Source organism: Lissotriton helveticus, chromosome 2_1 (assembly GCF_964261635.1).
Source record: "Lissotriton helveticus chromosome 2_1, aLisHel1.1, whole genome shotgun sequence".
In the NCBI taxonomy this organism is placed as follows: Eukaryota; Metazoa; Chordata; class Amphibia; order Caudata; family Salamandridae; genus Lissotriton; species Lissotriton helveticus.
The window spans coordinates 1235945474-1235968756 of NC_136059.1; the positions used below are offsets into that span (position 1 = coordinate 1235945474).

Below are 23283 nucleotides of genomic sequence, written 5' to 3' on the forward strand. Positions count from 1 at the left end.
AGAAGTCTTCAAAACATGTTTGTTGTAATTGAAAACTGGGGTTTTAATAGCAGCAACGAAGGGTGCACAGACATAATATCGACTCCAAAATATCGTTTGGACAGAATATCGAGTTTTAAATATCGTTTGGACAAAATATCGACTAGACAGAATAGCGACAGCCAAAATATCGTTTTTAAGGTAAGTGAAGTAATATCGACTGTAAATAATATAGACAGTGAAAATATCCAAGTATATAATCTAGATAGTAAAAAATATCATTTTTTAAATAATATTTAATTATTTATAGTGTTTTTATGTTATAATATGTGTGAAAAGTGTCATTTTATGTTATAATTATTTTTAATTAATGATTTTTTTAAATTATTGTGTAATTTTATTCTGTAGCGGGTTGTGGGTTTATAGGGGAATAGGGTGGGAAGTAATTTAATTATAATTAATTAAATATGTAAATTTATTAATTAGTAGTAATAATTAATTAATTGGTAATTAATTTAATTTAATTGATTAATTGCCAATTATGTAAATTAAAATAATGTATTTTCTGTAGCGGGTTGTGGGTTTATAGGGGAATAGGGTGGGAAGTAATTTAATTATAATTAATTAAATATGTAAATTTAATAATTGGTAGTAATATTTAATTAATTGTTAATTAAAAAATATTTGTTAATTAAATAAAATGTAATTGGTAATTAATTTAATTTAATTTATTAATTTCTAATTATGTTAAATTAAAGGGGTATTTTTAGGGTTCAGGGTCAGTTTTGGGTTTTTGGGTAAAGGGGTATTTTTAGGGTTCAGGGTCAGTTTTTAGTTTTTGTGTAAAGGGGTTTTTTTAGAGTTCAGGGCCAGTTTTTAGTTTTTGGGTAAAGGGGTATTTTTAGGGTTCAGGGTCAGTTTTTAGTTTTTGGGTAAAGGGGTATTTTTAGGGTTCAGGGTCAGTTTTTAGTTTTTGGGTAAAGGGGTATTTTTAGGGTTCAGGGTCAGTTTTTAGTTTTTGGGTAAAGGGGTATTTTTAGGGTTCAGGGTCAGTTTTTAGTTTTTGGGTAAAGGGGTATTTTTAGGGTTCAGGGTCAGTTTTGGGTTTTTGGGTAAAGGGGTATTTTTAGGGTTCATGGTCAGTTTTTAGTTTTTGGGTAAAGGGGTATTTTTAGGGTTCAGGGTCAGTTTTGGGTTTTTGGGTAAAGGGGTATTTTTAGGGTTCAGGGTCAGTTTTTAGTTTTTGGGTAAAGGGGTATTTTTAGGGTTCAGGGTCAGTTTTGGGTTTTTGGGGTACATATACAATATTGGCTATTATTTAATTAAATTTTGTTAATATATATATATGTTTTAAGAAATATGATTAAAAAATATTATTTTTTTACTTTCATTAATTATTTAATTATTAAAGGTTATTTTAAGTATTGTTAATTATATTTTAGTAATTAATTTTTTATATTAATGCAATTAAACATTGTTTTTAGTAAAGTCGATATTTTTTACAACGATATTTTTGTAAACGATATTTTGTACTCGATATTTTTGTACTTACCTGTTTGTAGATAGAAACTCGATATTTTGACTGTCGATATTTTCTCAAATATATTTTGGGTAGTCGATATTCTTTCAGTCGATATTCTTTCAGTGATCGGCAACGAAGCTTAGCCCTTCCCCACCACAATTACAGAAGTACTCCTGGTAGGGCATTACTGGCCTCTCTCAGAGGGCATCAAGCAGGAACCCTCTGGGCAGTTATGATACATGAACATCATTATAGGTGAATAATGCAAACACAAGAGAAAGTTTTATACAGTGGATATCTTGACCACATGTATTTCAAGGTACCCTCACGTCAAACGAATGTACAAGTAAAAATTCAGACAATTGCCTAGGATCACACAATTTAGTTAAGCAGGGTATATAGGCATCCATTACTGAAGGCCATCCCATCAGAAGTTGTGCTGTCATGTATAATAGTGGAGACAAGCACCAACAAATAAGGGTCTTGGGGGGGTCAGTTTGGCAGGGCAGGTACACACACTTTATATCAATGGGAGCATCAATGGTTTAGATATGCTTCTTCCACCCTTAGCAGCAAGACTCGGCCAGCAGTAGCACGTCCAGTTGGTGCTAGTTTGTCTAGATTCATGAGTCACATGCAAGTGCATCAATTGAGCTGGACTACGTACCTAGGTCACACACATTAGGCAGAGGGGTTTCAGTATGATCCACATAAATGGGGACGGAACCAGAGCATGAAACTGTAACTGTTAGATTCTGACACAATGTCTCTGCACCACTCATATTGTTAACAGTTAATCAGCCTTTGAATATGGTCAGATGAACAGCACAGGATTCAACTACACATGGAAAATCCCTTTAGCATATTAATGGACAGATTGAATTATACAGACATGCATTTCTCAAGGCCACTCGTTTATATGCACCAGGAGCTGGGCATTTAAGGGTTCCCATGGCTCTTGCCAAATGACAATTGAACAGGAAGATGTAGAGTGATTACAAAGGGCATAGGAAGGGTGATGGCAATAGCAACGCAAGACTGTCAGTTTATGCTGAGTAGAATGTTTCGAATCACCAATCAGAAGGGTACTAGGAGGCAAACCAGTAAAACAGGCAGGTCTTTGATTCTGGTGGACAGCAATTAATTCCGTGTATAAACCTTTGAGCTAGGTCCAATTCCTAGATTAAGCAACCATGCTTCCAGCCTTGTAAAGGCCCTGTTGTTTGCATCATTGATTACTACAAAGTACCAGGGATAGGGAACAGATTATTTATAACAAGAAATGTGTATCGCAAGATGAACGAGTAAACATGATTGATGAGGCCTCATTGACGCTTTGTCATAGCAGTTCAGATCCCACCACAGAGGGCGAAGACAAAGCAATGGCCCCTGACAGACAATCCTACATTTTATTTGTCCGGGACTGGTGCTTGCAATCTCATTCCATTTTGCAGTCAGGAACGAGAATGTAAAGAAATATCTGTGAATGTACGGGGCTCACCCAACAGTGAAGAAAACAAGATATTTAGCACAATTATATAATCCTAAAGTGTGGCGCCGGCAACAATTTTAGCACAGCCAAAATAAAATCACGGTACTCATTGGCAGATGCACAATAGACAAACATTCACTGAAACCAGATTGACATCATTAATTTGTTCGCAATTGTTTATCACTAAAACTGTGCAAATGTCTGGTCAGTTCACCAAAGTATGTGCAATCCGTAAACGAGTGCATGTTACAGGTTGCTTTAGTTAAGCTAAAAATGACCCACCTTAATGCCATTGCAGCTAGGCTGGCTGTGGAATTTGTCATCTAACAATTGTGCTGCTGTTCCAAAGGTTCAGGAAACACTGGGTTAGAGGACAAAAGGCTACATTGTATTAAAAAAACATTTGCCATTCCCATTATTCAAGAAACTGCAGGTATTTGTACATATTTTTCTCCTCATGTTCCCACCCACTTGTCTGCTCCATTGTATACATTAGCAGAAATTTGGAATTGGACGACCTACGATAGGGTGGGGACATTAGCATGGCGACACAGCATCTAAATATCGCAGTTAAACGGTGAGGGGCTTACATGCAATATGGACAGGAAACAAAGCAGAATACTGGGGGTGCAGCCCCCCCACCCCCTTATTGCATTCGATGGTAGGGAGGCGGGATCCACTATGCTATAGGCGTTACATTTGCCCATATATGGGCAAATGGGTACACTGGCAGGCACCTGTAAATAGATTGGGTTTTAAATACGTTTTCCTTTTGGCCATTTCTATAAAGGATGTGCACTCTGTAAACATGAGAGTATGGGTAACGGGATCCTGCATTTAAGAAGAAAAAAAAGCCACCCTTCAGCCTGCTGGGTTGCTAAATTTGTTATTCCAAAAAGTGTGCTGCGACTCCTATAGGGTGGAGAAATAATGGTTTGGAGCACAAATGCTGACAATTACCAGAACACATATTGCATTCATATTTAGAAGGTGGAGGTAAAGAAATGCGTTACTTACCTGTAACTGCAGTTATCCAGTATTGGTATCTTTCATAGATTCACATGCCTGAATCATTCCACGTCGTCGGGGTGGGAGTCCCCGGTATATAAAAAGAGTAATGTCACATAGACATATACATAGTAATAGGCCAGAGGCCTCTCATTAGTAACATGTCCATGTCCTTTTGTAAAAAGAACCAAACTTTGGCCAAGAGCCAATCAGATATCACCACCCTCTAGAACCTTCCTGGAAGGAGCGCTAGTCCCTCAGATTTTCGTAAGCACAGTGCTAAATAGTACCTACTGAGAGAACCAAGGTGAGCCCTTACAGGGGAGGTGGGTGGGTTGCATGTGAGTCTATGAAAGATACCAATACTGGATAACTGCAGTTACAGGTAAGTAACGCATTTCTTATCCAGTATTATAGGTATCTTTCATAGATTCACATACCTGAATCAGAGTAGCACCTCTAGTGAAATAGATGGCGTAGCACCGCCTGACCCACCGCTGCATCCTTCATCAGCTCTGAATCCAAGCAGTAGTGCTTGGTGAAGGTATGAGGCGTCTTCCATGTCGCCGCTCTGCATATGTCGATGATGGGTACCCCAGCGAAGAGCGTCATAGAGGTGGAGACCGCTCTAGTGGAGTGGGCCCAGACTTTAGAATGCAGAGGATGTCCTGCCTGTTGGTGGCAGAAAGTAATGGCTGCCGAGATCCACCTTGAGATGGACTGCTTTGTCAATGGAAGACCTTTCCTGGGCCTGCTAAAGGCAATAAATAGTTGGTTGGATTTTCGAAAGTGTTCTGTTCTATGGATGTAGAACTTCAGACATCTCTTGAGGTCTAAGGAATGGAGACACCTTTCTGCTGCGGTGCTTGGGTTCGGGAAGAAGAACCGCAGAACTATAGGTTCATTCAGGTGAAAGTTGGATGGAACCTTTGGTATGAATTTGGGATTAGTTCTTAAGATAACTCTGTCCTGTTTGAACTGTAAGAAAGGGTCTTGAATGGAGAAGGCTTGGAGCTCACTCACTCTCCTTGCTGATGTGAGCGCTAGTAAGAGAGCTGCTTTCCATGATAGATATTTGATGTCAGCTTTGTGTATTGGCTCAAAGGGGTGTTTCATTAATTGAGCCAGTACGATGTTGAGCTGCCAGGTGGGTGGCAAAGCCCTCACTGGAGGGAATGTCCTGAACAATCCTTTCAGAAACTGCTTGATCAGTCTATTGGACCAGAGAGAAACACCAGACGAAGAACGCCTATACCGAGATATAGCCGCCTGGTGAACTTTTATTGAGGCGTGGGCCAACCCCGAGGGAGCCAAATGAAGCAGATAAGGCAGAATCTGTGCCGGCGAAGATTCAAATGGGTGTATCCTGTTTGTCTTACACCATATACAGAATCTTTTCCACTTCAGGGAATACGTCTTGTTGGTACTGTCGACCCGGGCCCGGGCCAAGACTACCCTGCATTCTTGAGGAATGTCTACGTTCTGGAACTCTCTGTACTCAGGAGCCAAGCCGATAATTTGAGAGATTGTGCATCCGGATGTTGGACTTGCCCGTGGTTCATTGTCAGGAGAGTGGGGCTTGGCCTGAATGGAATTGGCGGTTCCAGCGACCGGAGGTGAAGTTCCGTAAACCAGTGTTGGCGTGGCCACGCCGGGGCAATCAGGATTAGGGTGCAATGCTCCGCCTTCATTTTCCTGAGAACCCTGGGAATCAGGGGAAATGGAGGAAATGCGTAAGCGAAGATGTTGCACCATGCGATGGAAAAGCATTCCCGAGAGACCCCTTCTGGGGATGCCAGCTTGCGTAGTATTGGTATTTTGCGTTGAGTTGTGTCGCAAACAAATCCAGGTGAGGCTTGCCCCAACGGGAGAATACGGAGTTGTGAAGATGTTGATCCAGCTCCCACTCGTGGCAGATGGAGCGTTGCCTGCTTAGAGAGTCCGCCAGGGTATTGTCTGCCCCTGGGACATACTCTGCCCGTAAAGAAATATTGTTTCGAAGCAGCCACTTCCAAATACGTTGAGATTCTAGCGACAGCGTCATAGATCGAGTTCCCCCTTGTTTGTTCGGATAGTGCATTGTGGTGGTGTTGTCCGTTCTCACAAGCACTGGGTAATCCTTTATCCGGGGCAGGAATGCTCTTAGTGCCAGGTAGACTGCCCTCAATTCGAGAAGGTTGATATGCAGCTGCTTTTCTGTCCGAGACCATAGCACATTGATCTGGAGTTCTTGCAGATACGCACCCCATCCCTCCAATGAAGCATCTGTGGTGATCACATGTGGAGAGATTGGTAGTAGGAATGGAAGGCCCTGGTCCAGATTTTGAGGTTGAAGCCACCAATCTAGGGCCTGCACAATGAATGGAGTGGATCCACTGAGTGAATAGTGCCTCCTGCAGCGGCCGCATACGAAGACGGCAGTGTGGGATCAGCAGGATGTTGGAGGACATCATCCCCAATAATGACTTGTACAGGTGCACCGTGATGTTCTTCTTGGCCTGAATCTTGGCTGCTAGAGACCTGAGTTTGAGCTGACGTTCCTGTGAAGGAAAGGCTTTTTCCTGATCCGTATCCAGGACTGCCCCCAAGAAAGTGAGGCGTTGAGAAGGCTGAAGTACAGACTTTTCTTGGTTGAGAGTGAGTCCCAGGTTTTCGAAGAGTTGCAGACAGGCGTCTGAGGACCTGCTCACGCCTGCGAAAGTAGGCGCCTTTATGAGCCAGTCGTCCAAGTAGGGGAAGACTTGGTGATGGTGTTGGCGAAGATATGCTGCCACCGAAGACAGACACTTTGTAAAAATGTGAGGAGCTGAATTCAGTCCGAAGGGCAGCACCCTGAATTGGTAGTGTCTGCCCGCCACCGCAAACCTGAGGAATTGCCTGTGGTTTTTGTGGATCGGTATGTGGAAATAGGCATCTTGGAGGTCTAAAGACATCATGAAGTCTTTTGAATCGAGGAGCTGCAGCACCTCCTGAATGGACACCAAACGGAACGACTGTTTCATGAGGTATCCGTTGAGGTCTCGTAAGTCCAATATAGGTCTCCATTTTTTCTCCTTCTTCCTTATTAGGAAGAATCGGGAATAGAATCCTTTGCCTTTCTGATCCCGAGGTACTTTTTCTATAGCTCTTTTGTGGAGCATTATAGAGAGTTCTTTTTGTAAGAGATGTAGATTCTTGTGGTTCATTGGACGTGGAGGATTCGAAGGAGGAGTCTCCACAAACTCCAATGAATGTCCGTACTGGACTAGCTGAAGTACCCAGCGATCCGTTGTAATCTGCTGCCAATTGTGGAGGAAAAATGAGATCTTTCCTCCAACTGCTTAAGGTGGAGAAGAAATGGAGGCCTGCGGTAGAAAGAGGTCATTACCTTCTGGCTGTGTCTTTCTTCCCTCCGCGTCCACGAAAGGAATATTTGTTGTATGATGACTGATTTTAATGCTGCTGTCTTTGTTGGTACTGGGGTTTGTACTGCTGGTTTGAGTTGTACGATGATTTTGTACCCCTGATAGCCAGCTCGTGAAGGTTGTCCTCTTCCTCTGGAGCCCCGAAAGGAAGTATTTCTGAACTGAAGAGTACCTAGGGCTTTCGCGGTCTCAGTATCCTTTTTGATACCTTGCAGCATGTCGTCTATGTCTTTCCCAAACAGTACCTGGCCATCGAACGGCATGTCCAATATCTTGGCCTGCACTTCTGGTCGGAAAGATGTGGCCTTAAGCCACCCTTGGCGCCTTAGGACCGCAGCCCCTGCCAATTGTCTGAATCCTGTGGAGGCGATATCCATTCCCACGTCGATCATTTCAGAGGCTGAACGTTCGCCCTCAAGAAGGATCTTTTTTGCTTCCTCTCTTTGGTCTTCTGGGATAATACCCAAATATGGAGCAATATCCGCCCACATTTGGCGGTTGTAGCGCCCTAACAGGGCTAAGGAGTTAGCCGCTCGTACAGTGAGAGCCGACATGGAGTAAAACCTTTTGCCAATGTTATCCAGCTTACGACCCTCTTTATCTGGAGGCGCAGTCAACGCCGCCGATGGATTATTAGATTTAGGCTGCGTAGCTTGGGTAATGACAGAATCTGGTTTTGTGTGTCCTGTAAGGCATGCAGGAGCGGTGTCAGGAGCCTTATACTTTTTGTCGAGCCTGGGTAGGACTGGAGGCAAAGATGAAGGATTCTTCATTATTTTCACCCCCTGATCCCACATATACTCAATAATGGGAATGGATCTCACAGCCTTTTAAAAAGGCTCTTTAAAGTCATACAGGAAACAATCCTGAGGTTGCGTGGTCATTTGGATTTTGAATCTTGAAGCAGCCCTTTCTAAGATGTTGTGGAACCCTCCGATGTCTTCCGGAGGCGAGTCTGCCTGTGCTTGGTCAGGGGAAGCCGGAGCTGGAATAACGTATTCATTCCATTCATCTTCCTGCAGTTCTCCTTCCTCTTGCTGTTCGCCCTCGTCCTGTGCTCTTCCTTCCTCTTCTTCATCAGAAGACTGTAAAGGAGGCAAATAAGCAGTGTCCTGTTGAATGACCAGCGGAGGCAGCCTAGGGCGAGGTGGAGGGGTAGGTATCACAACTGGCGGTTGCGGCCCTACTGGAGGAGGCGGATTGGAAGGAAACCGCTGCTTATAATCCGCAATGAGAAATTGTAAATCCGTCACTATGGATGCTGGAAGACACACCATAGGTTGTGAAGGTGGAGCTGGAGTAGAGTGATATTCCTCCTGGAAATCCATTGCTTCCTAATCCAGGTCTTCACACTCTGAACTTTCATGGATTTTAATGTTAAGTTCTGATGGGTTGGTAGCAGTCTGAAACAGTGAGCCATCCTCAAAATCCTCCGTGTCCAACAATTGAGCCGGCGGCAGTGGCTGGACTCTACTTGGTGAGGTCAATTCTGGCGTCAAAGTGCGCTTAGTTATCCTGAAGTGTGTATATGAGTACTTCAAGGAAGGCGATCCTGTCGTCGGTGAGCCCGTCGACGGTATGATCGTCGACGGGGAAACGTCAACGGTTATAGCCGGCGTCGACGGTGGCGTCCTCGTCGACGACGGAACTGTCGACGGCAGCGTCGTCGACGGTGTTTTATTTGTCGACGGCAGCGACGCTGGAGACGTCGTCGATGGTCCCGTCGACGGCTTTGTTTTCGTCGACGGTGGTCTCGATGTCGATGGTCTCGTCGACGGCTTCGTCGACGATGGAACTGTCGACGGAGGCTTCACTGACATTGACGAGGATTTCGCCGACGATGAAGAAGGTTTCATCGACGTCGATGGGGCTTTAGTCATCGACGATGATTTTTGTTTCATCGACAAGGAAGCACTCGTCGATGGAGGCTTCGTCGTCGATTTTTTAAATATTATTACAGACGGAATGGACCTACCCGTCGATGATGAGGCTGAAGTAGTCGTCGACGTTGAGGAGAATGACGATGCCAGCGATGTGGAGATTGTTGTTGTCGACGTTGTTACAGTCACCACTGAGGATGTCCTGACAGGCTTTTTGAAGGTAGTATCCTGAAGAGAAACCTTCTCAGCCATGGCCTTTGATCGAACCTCTGAAGACTTGGGCGTCTTCTTTTGAGGTGGCTCCAAAGATGGTCCTGGGGATGACATTCTAGGCTTTTTGGGAGAGGAATGAGTACTTTTGATGGAACACTCACTCTCCCCTGAAGAGACAACCCGGTCCTTGTCTTTAAGTCTCTGGAGGCAGAGCAACAGGTGTCGCTCTCTGTCCTTCAGAGTTTTTGTCGAAAAAGTGCGGCAGACCTTGCAATCCTTTGCAGAGTGGTCAGGGTAGAGACAGTAAAGGCAGTCTTCATGCCCGTCATCAACATGAAGCCTCTTTTTCCCACAAGAGGAACAGGATCTAAATAGTCCTTTTTTAGGAGTGTCAGCCATGATCAACTGAAAAAACTCCTCACAGAGAACAATGTCTGAGAGAAAAATATTGAAAAAGGTAAAGAATACCAGAAAAACTGAGCAGAGCTCAGAGGAGACTCCCTTAGCACGACGTGCGGTAGAAAATCTGAGGGACTAGGGCTCCTTCCAGGAAGGTTCTAGAGGGTGGGATATCTGATTGGCTCTTGCCAAAGTTTGGTCCTTTTTACAAAAGGACATGGAGATGTTACTAATGAGAGGCCTCTGGCCTATTACTATGTAGATGTCTATGTGACATTAATATTTGTATATACCAGGGACTCCCACCCCGACGACGAGGAATGATTCAGGCATGTGAATCTATGAAAGATACCTATAATACTGGATAATGTGCTCATATGTTTACTCCATGCACTGACAAATCTAAAAGCATTAGCAGGTGCATCTTTTTCGGTACATCTACCTTTGTCTCAAAAGGACATGTAACAACTTAAATTCGATACATGTGATATGATTTCTACGTGGAGAGGGCCATGCCTATGGTGCTAGCTCAGGCGGGGGGGGAGTTTCAGGGGCAATTGTTCACAAGGCTCCACTCAGTTTCCACCTAATTACCCTCTCCAGGGGAGATCATAGTTCACTTTATGGTGCAGCACACGGTTATCTGTTTGAACCCCCAAATTTGGGACTAACAAAGTAGGGGGGGTAAACAAGGGCTTAGTTAACCTCAAATGTAAATGCACATATTTGCAAGCAGTGCACAATGCATCATATCAGTCAGAACTGTGTTTACGAAGAGAGCAGTAGTTTTATATTCCATATGGGGGTAATAATTCTTGTTGGTGCGGTTCTCTCATACAAGTGGAGGTCAGCGGGTAGAGATAAGGGTAAGGTGTTGGACTCAAACAATAACTTGTTAACAAATATACTGATGGCCTGAGAGGCGAACTCCACGATGCTTACCAACTTATCTTGAAATTAGGGACAGGGCAGTGCGGGGTAAATGAACGGCTTGGCAATCACTAGCCAGAAGAGATATATTGGCACAGAGGGCACCATAGGGACATCCCACGTAACTGTGGTTAAAGAAGAAAACAATAGTTCTCTACTTCCCGGGAGGCCATCGAACATTCCTACGGAGGGTTAAATAAAGCTGTGGTTAAAACAAAGAACAGTAGTTACCAACTTCAGTGGCGGCCATCGAACTTTTGTACGGTAAGGGAAATAAGCCATGCACAAGCACATCTAGTAGGAGGGCTTGGGTCAACTCAATCAAATTAAATAAGACCTGCTTGGTAAATTTGGAATTGCCTCTTTAGTGCAAACACCACATGGTACCCCATATAGGGATGGGGTACACACATGTCAGAGATTGAAAGGACTTGGCAGTTTGCAGGTGGTTATGGAGCCTGCCATGGTGGGGGGCCCCAGATATGACGGTGGCCACATCCGGGGCAGTGGCAGAGTTACAGGGCGATCTGGGAGCAGATTGGTACATAGGGATACCATTTCAGGAACACCATGTCGGCATGAACCCTTGAGATCACTAAATTAACCGGAGCTCAACCCACCTGCTAACCATGGCATAGAGAAACAGGCTCTATTAAGGGCAACATGTAAAGGTATTATGCAGTACCAAAACAGTAATAGAGCAAAAATGCAAAACAGTACAAACCCAAACATGATATTCATGTACTGGGTGGTGCAATAAGTTTCAGTGACATCCCACCTGTTCAGTTTTCAACAAAAGAGAGCTATAAAAAAGTTACAGATATAATCTGGCGCTTGGGGCTATTCTTAAGGCGATGATTATGCAGATAGAGTATGCACCAGAAAGACTACTACCAAAGATAAGTAACTTTTTTGCTTGAGAGGGTTTAGAAACAAAATCTGAGTTACAGCATGTGGAAATCAAATCATGTGGAACTGGGAATTCTTTTGATAAGTTGACTTAAGTGTGGGGACCCATGCGTGTCTCTGGCAAAAGAGTAAAAACAGAACAGTGGTCACCTGCTATGTTCAAACAGCATGATCAGGATATGCACGTGTGTAAACAAGTTATGCACATACACAGCATGTAGACAGGATATGCATGTACATGTACGCAACTATGTCAACATTGTGGACTGAAATATATTTCATTACATTATCCACTACTTTCCAACACCAGGAACGTTTTTTCAAAGGAGCTCCAATTTGTCAGAAAGTGAGAATTTCAGTATGCCTTGAACTGGCTTCCGTGTATAAAACGGGCAAGATAGAACACATTAGTTTGCCTAGCCAAGCCAGAGACATCTGCTTTGTAGTAAATAAGTAAAGCTATGCTCATAATAGAACACTCACCTTTCAGGGCCAGCAGCTGTTGCTTGTCAGTGTGAAAGGACTGCATGTTATCTTCTTTGCCTGAGTCTCCCATGATTCGGTCACAATCATATGGTCCTGATGTGTGGGCAGTGGGTAGTCTGAGGCAAACCAAAGAAAAATACTGATTATTGACCTCAGCCCGATGCACCCCCTCAAAGTCTGTGCTCTAACAAAAATCAGGTGGACATACTATGTGCCTTCTTCAAATCTGTAGCAAACCTATACAGCTCCTCGTCATTGCAATGCCCAGTAGAGTCTGGGCTTTAAGTGGGCCGGGTCGTGCTAAAAAGCAAGTGCCCAGACTGGTCCCTATTGGGTTCTCGATTTTTGCCCTCACCCTTGGTAAACAGGTAAATGTAAACTCTGCAGCAGAACCTCTGCTCGCTGCCTTTGAGGTACATTCAAAGAGACTCGTTATAGTTGTTTCACAGTATCATAATTTCAAAATGGAAGCATTTTCAATAAATGCAGATTCAGCTGCCCCCCCCCCCACTCTTCCCTCTCCTTCTGTCTAGCAGTTCCTCTCTTATTGAAAACAGTGACTTCAAGAAGAGGTTCTCCGTCTCGTTCCTCTCCTTTCGTTTATTTTCTCCCCTTTGAAATGGATCCAAAAAAGAAATATACTTTTGCTGGAAATGTCGTATTTTTCTGACATTTTAATTCCAAAGTGCAGCATCGGGGAACAAAGGTTAAAAATATGAAAAATAAATAACAAAATAAAGTAAGACAGAGTGGTAGCAAAGTGGCCTGATTGACTTTATTCACACCAAACACATTAGCGCCACTTAGCACAGTTGGCCAATGAAGCGCTACTTTTGTTTTCTCTTCTTTGTTTTCCCCAGGCTTGGAACTAGTGCACCAATCCTGGAAGGTACTGCAATGTGTGGAATGAAAAACAAAATATGCACTGCGGACCTGTGTTCAGGGATGTGGCCTTTTTATCATACTGCTTACAGTTTGTAAGGATATAAGCAATGGACATTGAAATGGGTCCATTCAGGGCCCTGTAGTCATTTCCTTAACTTTTCAGGCAAAATCACTCACCGATTTCTGAATAGGCAGTGTAAAACCGTTAAGCTAACTATATTGTTCCTGCTTACATTTCACATTGTTTGCTAAATTTTGCATTCCCTATGAGTGTTTGCTTTTTCCAAAATGTTGTTACTTTTTTTTAGGCAGCATATTCCTCTTGTCTAGTGTGTCATTTAAATTGAGCCACATCCAGGTGTTTATAGCCGGGGCAAATTGGGTAGTAGTTAAAGGCAGTGTGAGTCTTTCTTAGTGGGGCAGTATGGGGTTCAGTGGGGGAAGAGGGTGTGGCAATATGGCCAGAGCTTCTGAATTTGGAACTAGGGAACCAGGATAAGCCGTCATAACCAGTCTACCAGACCACTCTCCTGAGGGAGCACAATCCCATACTAGACCTTAGAAGGCCCCGCAAGGCCCTGGTGTCTTAGCACCAGCAGGTAGACCCTAGCAGTGGCAAGTGTGGGTTACCCTTGAAGGCCTGTCCGCCACAATCCATACTGAAGTTGACTTCCAGTCTTGCGGGCAGGTCTATGAAGCAGCACACCCTAGAGCAAGGGTACTCATAGTACGGCCCGCGGGCCGGCAGCTGCCCGGCAAGCCTTCCGTGGCGGCCCGCGGACCATGAGACATCGTACCCGTGTTTAAAAAAAAATAATCCAAGAATGTCTGCAAACACTGCCCAGAGACACTCTGAGAGACTCTGTTGCTCTGTGGGGCCGGGCGATTCATTCCAGGAGGCCAGAGTGGAGCTGCAGGGGCGCTAAAAGGAGGTGAAATACAGCAAAGCTCCATTTACATGCAAATGGTCTTTTTAAAGACCTGTGAAGGCTCGGGTAGGGCTGTGTGTCTGTGCGTGCTGGGGAAGCTGGCTGGGGAAGCTGTCTCAGCTCAGTGACACACAGGCAGGGTGAGATGACAGAGGGTGACAGAGGGAGGTAGAGGGACAGAGACAGAGGGAGAGGGAGGGAAAGGGAGACCGAGAAATGGAGACAGAGAAAGGGAGACAGACAGAGGGAGGAGGGCAACAGAGGGAGGAGGGCGACAGAGGGAGGGAGACACAGTGAGGGAGTGAGGGAAGGGAGGGAGGGAGGGGAGGGACGGGAGGGGAGGGCCGGGAGGTGAGGGAGGGAGAGAGGGGAGGGAGTGAGGGAAGGGGAGTGAGGAAAGGGGAGTGAGGAAAGGGGAGTGAGGAAAGGGGAGTGAGGAAAGGGGAGTGAGTGAGGGAGGGGGAGTGAGGGAGTGAGGGGAGTGAGGGAGTGAGGGAAGGGAGTGAGGGAGAGAGGGTAGGGAGTGAGGGAGAGAGGGAAGGGGAGTGAGGGAGGGAAGGGGAGTGAGGGAGGGAAGGGGAGTGAGGGAGGGAAGGGGAGTAAGGGAGGGGGTGAGGGAGTGGAGTGAGGGAAGGGGAGTGAGGGAAGGGGAGTGAGGGAAGGGAGTGAGGGAAGGGGATTGAGGGAAGGGGAGTGAGGGAAGGGAGTGAGGGAAGGGAGTGAGGGAGAGAGGGAGGGAGTGAGGGAAGAGGAGGGAGGGAGTGAGGGAAGAGGAGTGAGGGAGGGAGTGAGGGAAGGGGAGTGAGGGAAGGCAGTGAGTGAGGAAGGGGAGTGAGGAAGGGGAGTGAGGAAGGGGAGTGAGAAAAGGGGAGTGAGGGAAGGGGAGTGAGGGAAGGGGAGTGAGGAAGGGGGGTGAGGGAAGGGGGGTGAGGGAGTGAGGTGAGGGAGTGAGGGAAGGGGGGTGAGGGAGTGAGGGAAGGGGGGTGAGGGAGTGAGGGAAGGGGGTGAGGGAGTGAGGGGAGGAGTGAGGGAGGGAGAGAGGGGAGGGAGAGAGGGGAGGGAGAGAGGGAAGGGGAGTGAGGGAAGGGAAGTGAGGGAAGGGGAGAGAGGGAAGGGGAGAGAGGGAAGGGGAGAGAGGGAAGGGGAGAGAGGGAAGGGGAGTGAGGGAAGGGGTGAGGGAAAGGAAGGGAGTGAGGGAAGGGAGTACGAGTCAGTTGTACTGTCCAGCTCCGGACGCATCTGTGAGGGCCTTCGGCACGACATCCGAATCGGGCCAAATATATGTCAGGGATTTTCCAGGGCTAGAATGTGTACACATTAAGCTTCTTTGAAATTACCTACTAAGATCTGCTAGCTAACTATCAGAAACAGATTCAGCCGTTTAGGAGTTCCCTAATTACATTGGAGAGGCATAGGTTATTATGGGGCAATGTCATCACACCTTTCAAGCTCCACATGAGGGCAGCCTTCTCCCTCAGACTTCAAAGCTGGCGATAACCCCCAAGTCCCCATGCCAGGCATCGCCACATTGAAGAGCACCTCAGGCAGGTACCAACCTTTCCAGGCATGCATCACCTCTTCACCTGCAAGACAGGCTGCTGCTTCACTTACTTGAGTCGCTCAGGCCTCAGTGAAAGCCAGTGGAGCTGGCAGGGCCAGCCACTCTCAGGTCACTCTGCTGCTGCTCCCTCTGAAAAACAAAGGTCTTCACTGACTGCTGGCCATTGGTTCAGAGACGGATTCAGAGCCACGCCCACTGTCGAGCTGTAGATCTTTGCCGGCCCCTCCTCTGGCACAGAAAGCTAGACTAACGCCTGCTAAGCCACACTACTCTTTCTTCCCTGGTCAAGCATCTGGCAGTTTAGGGGCCTGACTGATGTCACTAGTCCTCTACTGTGACAGAGCAAATGCCAGACGGCTACGCTCTTGCAAGTTAAGGCCGCTCTCTCATCCTCAGCTGCACTGCACAGGAGGGCCCTTGGAAGAAGAGTAAGGGCAACTACGATTTTACCTTTACCTTTGGTGCACGTGGTTCGGTCCAAGACTGTGAAGCCCAGGCTGATCCCGGATTGGCCCTTTGGTCCGTCATGCAGAATTTATGGGAATGTTTACTCTTTTGCCTTTCCCGAGGGCATCAGTATAGTCATCTCAATCTCCCCTCTCATAAATTGTGGTAGTTGGTGGGAATCCATTTTTAGGGGTTGCTGCCTTCTGTTGATGACAGTATTAGTGGGGTGGGTAGGTGCGAGGTGAATCTGGTTTTGTGAAGTTTAGCAGAACCGGACCTGGATAACAAAGGCAGCTCTAGCAAAAACTTTCAACCCAGTCCTACTCTGCAGGAGGCCCAAGACTAAAATGGAGCATGTGGGCGTGGTTGGGTCATGACAGCCAACCAGTTCTGAAAACAGCTCTGTCCCCACCACTGAACCCACCCCCCCAGCCGCCCGTCGGACAAATGCCAGAGTGCATCCGGCCCTGAAGTCTAGTTGCTGGTATGATGTGCCAGCAAAGAGTGTTGATGAAGGTTAGAAAATGCAATGTTAGTTGGGGTTCTATAAGATAAGGAGTTGCTCAAAAGTTGCATGTTTTTGAGGTGGAGGGTGGTGTGGTTGGACGGCTCTTGTGGATAGATCGGTCAGAAAAGATTATGTGGTACATGGGGTGTTCAATAGGGCTCTTAAATCGGGTGGAGATGCTACATTGATGAGGACTGCTAGCAATATTTGTATGGAAAACACCGCGGTGGAAAAATCAGATGATTTCAGTGGTACGGACTATACCCACCATTCATCAATCACGTATTACCCCTTAAAGTAGCCATCACAAATAATCACCTCACCCTGCCTCAGTTACGCCATGAACCCATGAGGCATCAAAGCGCCTAACAGTAAATTACAGGCATGTTGTGGCACAGTAAGAAAACAAGTTACTTACCTGTAACTTTAGTTCTCCAGTATTGGAATCTTTCATAGATTCACATGCCTGAATCATTCCCCGTCGTCGAGACGGGAGTCTCCGGTATATAAAAAAGCAGTGCTTAGTAGTATAGCAAACTGAAAAGAGGCCTAGGTCCATTTCCCTTTTGCAACCCATAGCCTTTGTTACGTAAAAAAGGCCCAAACTTTTCCCTGAACCAATCAGAGCTCCTCACCCTCTAGAACACTCCTGAGAGAACCTTCTGCCCCTCAGATTTTTCGCGCACTTGTGCATATAACACACTTCTTGTGCTAAATCCGAGGTGAGCCTCTCAGGGGAGGAGGGTGGGTGCATGTGAATCTATGAAAGATTCCAATACTGGAGAACTAAAGTTACAGGTAAGTAACTTGTTTTCTTACTCCAGTATTGGAACTTTCATAGATTCACATGCCTGAATCAGAATAGCGAGCAGTGAAAAAACAAAGCACATTTTCCTGATACATTACATAATCATGCAATACCATTAGAAAATGAAGCATAATCTCATAAACATATATACATACTTATATAAAATGTGACTTTGTAAACCAAAGAAATTACGGATGGAGGGATGCAAGAAAGGCTCACCGTTACTGGATGATATTCCGCAGTACCGCCTCTCCCACCGCCGCATACGATTCTGCGGCTGCCTCCAAGCAGTAGTGCCTGGTGAAGGTGTGCGTAGATGCCCAGGTTGCTGCTCTGCAGATATCCTGGATTGGCACTCCTCCAAACAATGCAGTGGATGTGGCCACTGCCCTCGTGGAATGGGCACGGACTCGTGCATTCAAAGGCTGTCCAGCAGCTTGACGACAGTAGACAATTGCACTGGAAATCCATCTGGCAATTCCCCTCTTTGACAGCAGGAAACCTTTCCTGGGTGCGCTGAAGGCGACGAATAACTAGGAAGACTTGCGAAACGCCTTAGTTTCTTTCAAGTGATATTTCAAACATCTCTGAACGTCCAGCGAGTGTAATACTCTTTCTGCCGCTGTTGATGGATGAGTAAAGAAACGCTTCATCACCAATGGTTCGTTCAAATGAAAATCAGTTGGCACCTTCGGAATGAACTTCGGGTTTGTCCTGAGAATCATCTTATCCTCTTGAAATTGCAAGAAAGGCTCCTGAATCGTGAGCGCTTGTAGTTCACCTACTCTTCTCGCTGAAGTCAATGCAATGAGAAGAGCCACTTTCCAGGACAAGAACTTCAGGTCTGCCCTGTGTATCGGTTCAAATGATGGCTTCATCAATTGAGAGAGTACAATATTCAGATTCCATAAAGGTGGTGGAGGCTTTACTGGTGGAAAGACTCTGAATATCCCTTTCATGAATTGTTTGATAATCCTTGAGTACCATAAAGATGGGCCTGACGATGATCTCCTGTAGCGGGATAACGCAGCCAAATGCACCTTGATAGAGGCGTGTGCTAATCCTTACTTTGCTAACAGCAGAATGTAAGGTATAATTTGATGAGGTGCAGCAGTAAGAGGGTGAACATCATGCCTCTTACACCACAGACAAAACCTCTTCCATTTCATTCTGTAGGTTTTGTTGGTACTCTCCGCTCTAGCCTTGGACAGGATCTCCCTACATTCATGTGAGATGTTCAGATGGCTAAACTCACAGTGTTCAGGAGAAAGGCTGCTAATCGCAAGGGTCCGGATGGCACACCTGCCCCTTGGACATTGTCAGAAGCGATGGAATCCAGCGCAACCGAATTGGACGGTCCTCCGACAGTAGCAGCAGTTCCGTGACCCAGTGTTGTCTGGGCCACCACTGGGCTACTAGGATCAGCCTGCACGGCTCTTTCTTGATCTTCACCAGTATGCGGGGGAGAAGAGGAATTGGAGGAAAACCGTAGGCAAAGATGCCGGACCATGCCATGGAAAACACATTCCCCCAAGATCCCCTCTGGGGAAGCCAGCTTGCGAAGTACTGGCATTTTTTGTTTTCCTTTGTAGCGAAGAGGTCCACCATCGGTGTTCCCCATCTCCGAAAGACGCTGTCCAGGATCTCCTGGTCTAGCTCCCATTCGTGGCAGGACGATTTTAGCCTGCTGAGAGTATCTGCTTTGACGTTTTGATCCCCCGGTAGGTGTTCTGCTGTCAATGATATTCCCTGCTGAATAGCCCATTCCCATATCTCCTGGGCTTCCTGAGACAGGGAGAGATCTTGTTCCCCCTTGCTTGTTTACATAATGCATTGCCGTAGTGTTGTCTGTTCTTATCAACACCGGCGCACCTTTTATCCTTGGCAGAAAAGCCAGTAATGCCAAGCGGATCGCCCTGAGTTCCAGCAGATTTATATGTAATTGCTGCTCCTCTGCCTTCCAACGGCCGCTGACCTGAAGGTCCTGAAGGAAAGCTCCCCATCCTTCTAACGACGCATCCGTCGTTACCACTAGCAGAGCTGCTCTTGCTAGAAACGTCAGTCCTTGAGACACATTTGCCTTTTGCGTCCACCACTTTGCCTGCAGCATGACTGGTGTCACCTTTATTGTATCGTCGAAGGATCCCTCCGCCTGACGCCATTGGAGATCGATCTGTTCTTGCCATGGTCTCATCCTTAACCTGCAGCAAAGTACCAGTGGAATACAAGAGGACATTGTGCCCAGCAAGGATTTGTACCTGCGGACTGAAAGAGACTTTCTTTTTCCCAAGTCTTAGAAGAGGGACACAATCCTCACCTGTCTTTCCTCGGAGGGAAACGCTTTGTTGCATTCCGTGTCCAATATTGCCCCCAGAAATGTGATCACTCGTGCTGGGTGGAGGTTTGACTTTCCCTCGTTTAGAGTCAATCCTAAATTGGCGAATAAGTCTATGCAAGCTTGTGTCGACGCTCTGGCCTGTGTCTTTGATGGTGCCTTGACTAACCAGTCGTTCGAGGTACGGAAATATTTGATGTCTTTGCTTCCTCAACATAGCCGCCACTGGAGCCAGGCATTTCGTGAAAACTCTTGCCGCTGACTTCAAGTCGAATGGCAGCACCCTGAATTGGTAATGTCTTCCGCCTACCCAGAACCGAAGGTACTGCCTGTGTGCAGGATGTATTGGCATGTGGAAATACGCGTCTTGTAGGTCCAATGTGGTCATATGATCTCCTGGGTTTAATAACGGAAGGATGTCCTGTAGGGATACCATCCTGAAAGATTGTTTCTTGAGATAGGTGTTTAAGGATCTGAGATCCAGAATGGGGCGCCACTGGAGCTTGTTTTTCTTGATAAGAAAAAAACGGGAGTAAAACCCCTTGTTCTGTTTTGCACCTCCGGCCTAAATGCTGTTGCTCGCAGCCAACCTTGCCTGCGCAGGACCGCAGCTCCTCCCAGGGATCTAAATGCCGTGGTCGCTATATCCATAGCGCAGTCTATGACTTCAGCCGAAGTCCTCTCTCCTTCCATAAGAATTTTCTTCGCCTCCTGCTTTTCTGGATCTGGCACCAGGTTAACATATGGAGACAGGTCGCACCACATCTGCCTGTCATACCTCCCCAATATAGCAAGGGCATTAGCGGCTCTTACAAATAGAGCAGACATTAATGAAAAACGCTTCCCTGCATTATCCAACCTTCTGCCCTCTTTGTCTGGAGGTGTTGCAATCGGAGCAGATGGGTTCCTGGATTTCTGTTGTGCCGCCTGCGTCATAACAGAATCCGGTTTAGGATGACCCAAAAGGCAAGATGGAGCATCATCCGGTGCTTTATACTTTTTATCCAGTCTGGCCAGAACCGGTGTTACCGTCGCTGGCGTCTCCATGACCTTCAATCCTTCTTTCCAGATATGAGACACTATAGGTAGAGATTGTACAGATCTCCGATACGAGTCTTTAAAGTCATATAGAAAACATTCCGTTTTCTCATCTGTCATGGTCAGTGCAAACCTCTTAGTGGCTCTCTCCATCAGATTATGAAATCCACCAATGTACTCCGGTGGAGAGTCCACTGGCCTCTGCGGAGGAGTTGCAGGTGATGGGGCGATATAATCATGCCATTCTGCATTTGTGTCCGCAATCTCACCATCCTCCTGATCCTCATCCGAGGTATCGTGGTGTGTTGTCGGTGGTGGGGACCTAACAGTAGGTTCCGGCACAATCTCTCTCCTACGAATCGGAGTTCCTGGAACCGAACGTGGACGTGGAGTAGCCTCTATGGCCTGTTGAGCGACTGGAGTCGCTGGGTATCTCTTCTTATAATCCTCCAACATTCCTTGGAGATCCTTCAACAAAGAGGATGGTACACTGGTCATCTCCTCTCGTTGCTGTTGTCGATATCGGTGTTGTTTTTGGGGTTGTTCTTGATAACCCCCATATTCTTCCTCAGAATCGTATTCTTGGCACTTGACCTGTAATTGCGATGGGCTACTGGCAATACCATACTCATCATCTTCCTCCGAATCTTCCTCCTCCAGTAAGTGAGACGGTAGCAAAGGGGAGACCTTGCTTGGAGATGTAACCTCAGGTGTTATAGGTTTTTTCCAAGGCACCAACCTTTTTTTGGTGTTTTTTCCCTCATCGACGAGCCCGTCGACGAGATTCCCATCGCCGACCAAGTCATTGTCGTTGACGCTACCGTCGACGTTGTAGTGACCGTCGACGCTGTTCTCGTCGACGTCCTCGTCGACACTGCCGTCGTCGACACAGTCCTCGTCGACGCTGCCGTCGTCGACGCTGTCGTAGACACGGTTGTCAACGCCTTCATCGACGGTGAAACCGTCGACGATAAAGTCGCCAACGGTGAAATCGCCGACGCTGTTTTCTCACCAGCCTTCTCCTTCTTCGTTGACGACGGAGGTGTTTTCGTCGTCGTCGATGGCCCCTTTTTAGTCGACAGTCCCGTCAACGGAGTTGATTTCTCCTCAGAAAGCCCAGAAGAAGATCGTTTGATGGTAATCTTGATCTTCTGAGGTGACTGTGGTGGATCTGAGGTGGATTTTGCTCCTTTCACCTCACTAGCAGATCCCTTCTTCCCCTTAGATGAGACTGAAGGGGATTTTGAGGGACTGCGCCCTGAAGACCCTGGAGTGGTCTTTTTTGGGGCCTTCTCAGGTCTTTCCCCTGAGGAATGTGTCTGAGGAGATCTACTTCTCTTCTGAGTTCTCTTAGACGCCACAGATTCCTCCTCACTATCACTTGAGAGGATTTCCTTCCTGGCTTTGACTTTCTGAAGCCAGATCAGTAGCCTTCCCTCATGATCTCTCAAGGTCTTATTTGAAAAGGTACGACATACCTTACAATCTGCTGCCTTATGGTCTGGGTAGAGACAGTAGATGCAGTCCTTCTGAGGGTCATCTGTATAAAGCCTCTTCTTGGAGCAGGTTGAACAAGCTCTAAATAATCCTTTTTTCTCTTTCTCAGACATGGTTGATGTAAAAACCTCAAATCAAAGTCAAAATACTGTAGAAGTAAAGAGTTTGAGCAGAGTTCAAAGAAGACTCCCTAGCACAACGTGCGGTAGAAAAATCTGAGGGGCAGAAGGTTCTCTCAGGAGTGTTCTAGAGGGTGAGGAGCTCTGATTGGTTCAGGGAAAAGTTTGGGCCTTTTTTACATAACAAAGGCTATGGGTTGCAAAAGGGAAATGGGCCTAGGCCTCTTTTCAGTTTGCTATACTACTAAGCACTACTTTTTTATATACCGGAGACTCCCGTCTCGACGACGGGGAATGATTCAGGCATGTGAATCTATGAAAGTTCCAATACTGGAGTAAGTAAGACTGTTAGGGAGTTATGCAGAATCATTGTGACTTGTTTTGCAGGAGTAGTTACAGAAGAAAAAGACTGGGGGGTTTGAAATAGTTACAACACAATAATATATTTCAGGGATTATCGAGGGCTAGAATGTTTCCACATTAAGCTTCTTTGAAATAAACTACTAAGATCTGCTGACTCTCAGAAACAGATTCAGCCTCTTAGAAATTCCCTAGTTACACCGGAGAGGCATAAGTTATCGAGGGGCAATGCCATCATCCCTTCCAAGCTCCACATGCAGGGAGCCTTCTTCCTCAGACTTAAATGCAGGCGATAACCCCCAAATCCCCCATGTCAGGCATCACACCCTTGATGAACACCTCAGGCAGGTACCACCCCAGTTTCCACCCTTTCTAGGCATGCAGCACCTCTTCACCGCCCAGACAGGCTGCTGCTTCACTTACTTAAGGCGCTCAGCCTCAGTGAAAGCCAGGGGAGCTGGCAGGCCCGCCACCCTCAAGTCACTCTGTCGCTGCTCCCTCAGCAACACAAAGGGCTTCACTGGCTGCTCACCACAAGATCAGAGCCGGATTCAGAGCCACGCCCACTGACGAG

The 23283-nt window shown here is 46.4% G+C and overlaps 1 protein-coding gene across 9 annotated transcripts in view; it reads right to left on the reverse strand.

Moving 5' to 3' along the window:
* Window positions 1-23283, reverse strand: part of LOC144818585 (uncharacterized) — a 285727-nt gene that overhangs the window by 212880 nt on the left and 49564 nt on the right. For 8 of the 9 annotated variants that reach the window (XM_078676128.1, XM_078676130.1, XM_078676132.1 and 5 more), the window contains 2 exons: window positions 12220-12338; window positions 3276-3354 (listed from right to left, as the gene is read on the reverse strand). The gene's annotated coding sequence lies outside the window, so the exon portion shown is untranslated. The remainder of the gene's footprint in view (window positions 1-3275; window positions 3355-12219; window positions 12339-23283) is intronic. The other variant, XM_078676129.1, reaches the window with a different exon arrangement.